The 6,903-nt window shown below is 34.7% G+C and overlaps 1 pseudogene; it reads left to right on the forward strand.

Annotated features, from left to right (window-relative positions):
- The first annotated feature begins 450 nt into the window (after positions 1 to 450).
- Positions 451 to 1,925, forward strand: LOC106009828 (ras-related protein Rab-5A pseudogene; annotated as a pseudogene).
- The last annotated feature ends 4,978 nt before the right edge of the window (positions 1,926 to 6,903 follow it).

Here is a 6,903-nt window from a genome sequence, read left to right on the forward strand (position 1 = left end):
CTTCAGCCTCCTGAATGCTAGGATTACAGATATGCACCATTACACCCAGTCCACTCCATATTTGAATAAATAAATAAATAAGAAAGAAAGAAAGAAAGAAAGAAGAAAGAAAAGCATTATCTAGATGTATGTAAGTTTCAGCTATATTTCTAGTAATCTTTGTAAGCAAAATTATAAAGTATTTGGCAAATCATTTATTTTTGCCATAAGTTTAATTACTTATGATTTCTTAATATACCTTCAATTTATCCAAATAGAAATAATTTTCACACCACCTGTTCATCAACACGGAAAATCCTGCAAACATGAATTTTGTCCATATTTTACCTAGTCCATATGCTAACTCCTCCTTCAAGCTCTCCTATTGCTTTACTCTACCCATACTCTTCCACAGTTGAAAATGACAGTACTCTGAATTCTAGACTTGAAAATATTTTCTTTTAATTCCCAATGGTCCGATTTTTACCTTTTATCAGTAAAACTATTTTCCTACACAGTTGTAATATCTAGGTTTATATCCTTTATATTAGTGTTATAAGTTTTGAGAAAGAATCATTAGTTTTTCTAAAAAACATTATGTCATATGACTTTAAAATTGTTCAGTAGATCAATAAAAATCAATAAATGGATGAACAATTCTATTTCTGTTAAACTTCATTGGTCCCCAATATTTTTCCTATTATGAATGGTAATTATACTAATATATATTCATTATATCTTTACTTCAAACATCAAAATTTTAGTTTTTCTACTTTGATGAAAATATACAGTTTTCCTCTCAGATATTTGCAAGCAATTATGTGTTGTTTTAGACTTAGTCAAATTGGTAAAGAAAATATAACAATTTTCCTAGAATTTTCTTAAAACTTTCATTAGTTATTGCCATCCCTTAGTATGATTCTTAGGCTTAGTTGGCTGTTTCAAATCACCTTCATTTAAAATCGTTTTCACACAAAATATGTATGACAACCTGAGTATGGTGGTGCACACCTGTTACCCAGCATTCAGGAGGCTGAGGCAGAAGGATCACCATGATTTCAAGGCAGGCCTGGGCTACATAGTTAGTCTAAGGTCAGTGTGATCTACATACTGAGACCTTTCTCAACAAAACAAAACAAAACATGTGCAATTAAAGAAAATATAAAGTTTTAGTAAGAATACCAAATTATTAATGTATAATTATGAAAGTTCAGGCAACAGAAATAAGAATAATGATAGCGTTGCTACAATTACTAATAAAACAACTAGTAAGAATTTACTATTTATAAATAGTTCATATAAAGTATATCATTTAATGCTTATAATAATCCGAAATAGGTAAGGGGTGCAGCGCAAAGAGGAAATGCCACCGTAGCTGTAGGCTCCTTCATTCTTCCGACCACACCTGGGCCTTGCTGCTAGGAAGCTGTGGCCCCGCAACTCCACGTGGTGCAGGCTCAGCTGCTTTTCTAACCCAGACTGTGTATCTTGATGACACAACAGTAAAGTTTGAAATATGGGATACAGCTGGTCAAGAATGATACCATAGCTGAGCACCAATGTACTACATAGGAGCACAACCAGTCATCATTGTATCCGATGTCACAAATGAGGAATCTTTTGCAAGAGCAAAAAATAGGGTTAAAGAACTTCAGAGGCAAGTAAGTCCTAACATTGTAATAGCTTTATCGGGAAACAAGGCTGAACCAGCAAATAAAAGAGCTGCAGATTTCCAGAAAGAACAGTCCTATGCAGATGACAGCAGTTTATTATTCATGGAAACATCAGCTAAAACATCAACAAATATAAATTAAATACTCATGGCAATAGCTAAAAAGTTGCCTAAGAATGAGCCACAGAATCCAGGAGCAAATTCTGCTAGAGGAAGAGGAGCAGACCTCACTGAACCTACACAACCAACCAGAAGTCAGTGTTGTAGTCACTAAACCTCCAGTTTAAACTAGCTGGAATATTCTGTTTCCTAAATGTTAAATAACAGTGGAATTGAAGCATTTAACCAGGCCAGTATGACTCCAAAAAACAAGAGACTTATGATGGAGTCAACTTTCTAATACAGAATTATTTTAAATGTTTTGAACTTAACTTTTAATAACATGCACGTGGCCCTCTGACTAATGTTTCAGTAATAGAAAGGGAAAATGAGATCTGTGTGTACTTGTTTCACTGGAAAGTTGGAGGGAATAGTTTCTCACCATTAAGGATAAAGATAAATGACCGTCTGGACCCACAGTGAACCATCCAGTTTCTCCAAACTGGGACAGTAATCATCTGTGAAAAAACTAGAAATTATTAATTTGAGCTTCCTTAAAATCATTTTTAGAAATTATAAAGATATTTATGCTTAGCTACAGTACTCAGATAAACTTTCTTCTGTTATCTAAGATGTACATTCCACATTTTAGTAATTTAACCACAAGAAAACAGTCCCACATCTCCAAGAAGAAAAGAAATATTAGTAGCATCTAAGCTATAGCCAGTCCTTTTATTTTTCTAAATAGGATGAAGTCAAATGTTATCTCCACCATGTTTAGGAATACGAAAAGTAATAAATGCATTTTAATGAATAGTGCTCCCTTCCTGTGAGCCCTCCAGCAGAAATGAAGCAAATCAGGTATCTGATTTTCTTTTAATCACTGCTGGCCATATCATAGATCTTCGCTTTTGTTCCCTTTGGACGTAATACAGTCAGCACCCTAACAATTATGTACATTCAAACTTGATGATTTTAAATTTTATCTTCAGCTGTACTGTAAATATGGTAATGCATTGTAGCCTCCATGTATGTTTATGATTTTTCTGTAATATTTAAGAGTTGCTTAAAAGTATATAAAATGTACAGTTACTAAAACAGCTAATTCTTTCTCTTACCCTTTGAAAAAAAAGGGGCTTCAGTTTCTACATGGTTAGAGCCATAATAAGCAATGTATCTGTAATTTGTAACATACATATTGTAATGTTAGTAACAATCTTGCAGCCTTGTTTTTCAAAGTCCACTTTATTTTGATAAGTTCCATATATTGCATTAATTTTTAGGTATTTTCATTATATGAAATCTACCATGTGTCAGATGATTTACTCTATTTAAGTGTCGAACTCCTAGGAGACCTCTTGTACATTTTACAGTAATTCAGAATTAACAAGGAAAACAGTTCACCAGTGTTTAGTTTTATATTGAGGTGCTCAGATTTGAATAAAGTAGTATAAAAAGCAAAAAAAAAACCAGTCCCAAATATTGTTACCATCTACTATTATTCAAAATGACCAAAATTTATGGTTTTAGGTTTTTAAATTTCTTAATTTTATTGGTACAACTGAAATATGCATAATGATACCATTAATCATAGGGAATTTGTACCTAAATAGGACACATCTTGATTCATCTTTTTTACCAATCCCCTCCTCTCCCTTTAATCCCTCTTCCCCTCCTTACTTATAAAAGCTTTGTTTCAATTCTTTTCGTTTTCTCACTTTTTTTTCTTTTCTGTTCCTTCTTTTACTCTCTCTCCCCTTCCTAGTTCCCTTTTCCTTTTCAAAATTTTCTTCTTATTTCACATTATTTGATGAAAAATATTCTCTGTTTCATTCTGGGTGCTTGTTCTATTTGTTTTCCTCTTCACAGTAGGGAAGTTTGTTATTAAATTGGGCATGAGAGACCTTGGCCTGAATTCATGAATCTGGCATGCTAGTGAATCAAAAAGTATCAACTTTGGAAATTCATGCTCTACTCTCTTCTTCATGAACTCTCTCGGCAGAAGGCAAAAATCTTCTGTAAGTCTTGCCCTACAGGTTTCAGTGAAGTAGACAATGCTGAGTTCAACCCTGGTGTATCAATAATATGGTGAAGTTCATCTTTGCCACAAATCTATTCCAGATACTCTAGCCTAATTTTTATCAGTAATTAAGCTGATATATTGAAAATCATCTACCAAACTCCTCTGACTCATTTCTATGTGGCTATTTATGGATACACACAGAACTACAAAGGTTATAGACATGCAGTGGCAAAAGAAAAAAAATCATGAGTGCAACCCAAAGATACTAAAACCAAAGCATTTGCCCTCCATGGCTGTCTACCTACAAAAATACTATTTCTTGAGCACAAAGGAGCTTCCAGGTTGACATACCACAACTCCCAGTTCAGAGTAGGAGGCTTCCAGGCCAACCTGCCACTGAGTTGATGTGCCACAGCTCCCAGTGCAGAGTAGGAGCCTTCCGGGCAAACCTACCACTGCTCCCAGCACAGAGGAGGTGAGCCATGGGTTTCCACCAGCACCTCCCCCACATCCCTGTGAAAATGAGAAGACATATAAACAAGTCTCAGAATCAGACTTCCAGATCACCTACAGCAAGCCCAAAGGGAAAGGAGATGGAACAATCTGATGCTCAACCACCTGGATTCCCTGAACTAGCAACAAAGTAGGATCTGGAAAAAATGAAATCAGAAATAATTTCTCTCATAACAGCAGCGATTGTGCCCATAGTGCAAGACATGATTAATAAATCTATAGAGAACAGAAAAAAAAAATAGAGGAGTTGAAGAACATAATGGAAGCACAACACAGGAAACAAATGGAATCCATAAAACAGATGCAAACAGATTTCCAGGAGATTAAAAACTTCAATGAAAGTCTGCACAGCAGAATGAACCAATGTGAGGACAGAATTTCAGATACAGAAGATAAGATTGCAATTAGTGACAAGGAAAAAAATTGCTTTAAAATTTTAAGGGACCACGAGAAATCAATCCAACAGCTGCTAGATGATGCAAAGAAGAGTAACATAAGACTGATTGGAGTCAATAAAGAAACAGGAGAGAGTGCAGATGACATAAAAAAAAAAAAAAACTTCACAGAAGTAATGGCAGAAAACTTCCCAAGCAGGGGAAAAGAACTTGACATACAGATAAGTGAGGCATATAGGACCCCAAATAGTCTTGATCAAAAAAATCTACACATGGGCATGTAATAATTAAGATTCCAAAAAAGTCAATAAAACAAAGTTCTACAAGCAGTTAGAGAAAAGAAACAAATCATATACAAAGGAAAGATAATCAGAATCACAGCAGACTTCTCAATACAAACCATCAAGGCAAGAAGAGCTTGGAGTGACATATTCCAAGCCCTAAAGGAAAACAGCCTCCAACCCAGATTGATGTACCCTGTAAAACTATCTTTCAAAATGGATGGAGAAATAAGATACTTTCATGACAAAGAGCACCTTAGGAACTTTATGAATATGAAATGAGCACTGCAAAAAATTTTAGAAAAAAATCCTAGGAAAAGACAATGAGGATTACATCCCCAGGAAGCCCAGCAGAATGAATCCATTAGGCATGACAAGAAATTAAAACCAAAGGGGGAGAATCAAACAAAAAGAAAAAGTCATGGCAACGATAAGTCAATATGTTTCAGTTATAACCATCAACGTTAATGATCTCAATTCACCAATCAAAGAAATAGACTGGCAGAATGGGTCAAGAAGCAAAATCCAACAATACAATGCATAGAAGAAACACACTTAATTCAAAAAGAATCTCATAGCCTGAAAGTTAAAGGGTGGAAAATAATACTCTATGTGATGGGAACATGAAAAAAAGCAGGAGTAGATATCCTCTTTGCAGATCAAGTGGATTTCAAATCAACACTGATTAAGGGAGACAACGAAGGACACTACGTCCTTGTAAAGGGAACAATCCAATAGGAAAAGATGACAATCTTAAATATCTATACACCAAACACTACTGTGCTCAACTATATAAAACAATTACTAATGGACATGAAAAATTATACAAGCACTAATACAATAGTAGTGGGGGTACTCAATACACCACTGTCACAGATAGATCAACTAGACAAAATTAAGCAACGAAATATTAGAACTCAATCAAACTCTTGAACAAATGAACTTCACAGATGTTTACAGAATCTCCCACCCCACAAAATCAGAATACACATTATTTTCAGCTGCACACGGATCATTCTCTAAAATAGAACACATACTCACTCATAGAATATAATTATTGAACTGCAAAAGAAATGAAGTTATACCCTGTATATTATCAGACCATTGTGCAATGAAATTGGAGATCAATAGCAAAAGGAACTGGAAAAATTTCATAAACACATGGAAATTGAGCAACACACCACTGATTAACAAGTGGGTCACAGAGAAAATTAAAGAAGAAATCAAGCAGTTCCTTCAATTAAATGAAAATGACAATACAACATATCAAAATCTATGGGACACAATGAAAGCAGTTTTAGGAAGGGAAATTCATAGCAACGAAAAATCATATTAGGAAAACAGAACGAGCCCAATTAAACAACCTGATGCTGAACCTCAAGTTTCTAAAAAACGAAGAGCAGGACAAATGGGAAGCTCATACAAGGGAGGAAATTATAAAGACCAGAGCAGAAATCATTGCAAAGCAGACTAAGGGAATGGCACAAAAAAATCACAGAAACCAAAAGTTGGTTCTACAAAAGAATCAACAAAATTGACAAACCCTTAGCCAACCTTATCAGAAAAAGGAAAGCAAAGCTCCAAATCCATGCAATTAGGAATGAAAAGGACAAAATTACAATGGACCCAGCAGAAATCCAGACCATCATCAATACCTACTTCCAGAACCTATACGCCAATAAGATGGACAACACAGAAGGAATGGACAGATTCCTAGATACATATGAATTACCAAAGTTGAATGAAGAAGACCTAAAAATTCTAAAGAACACAATATCAATCAATAAAATTGAAAATGTAATTAAAAACTTACCAACTAAGAAAAGCCCGAGTCCTGATGTCTTCAATGCTGAATTCTACAAGACATTTAGAGAGAAACTACTGCCACTACTGTTTAAAATCTTCAATAAAATTGAAAGGCAAGCAATACTCTTGAATTCA

Source organism: Heterocephalus glaber, unplaced genomic scaffold (genome assembly GCF_053883595.1).
Source record: "Heterocephalus glaber isolate CG9 unplaced genomic scaffold, H.glaber_assembly_v1.0 deba00001547, whole genome shotgun sequence".
Lineage (NCBI taxonomy): Eukaryota > Metazoa > Chordata > Mammalia > Rodentia > Bathyergidae > Heterocephalus > Heterocephalus glaber.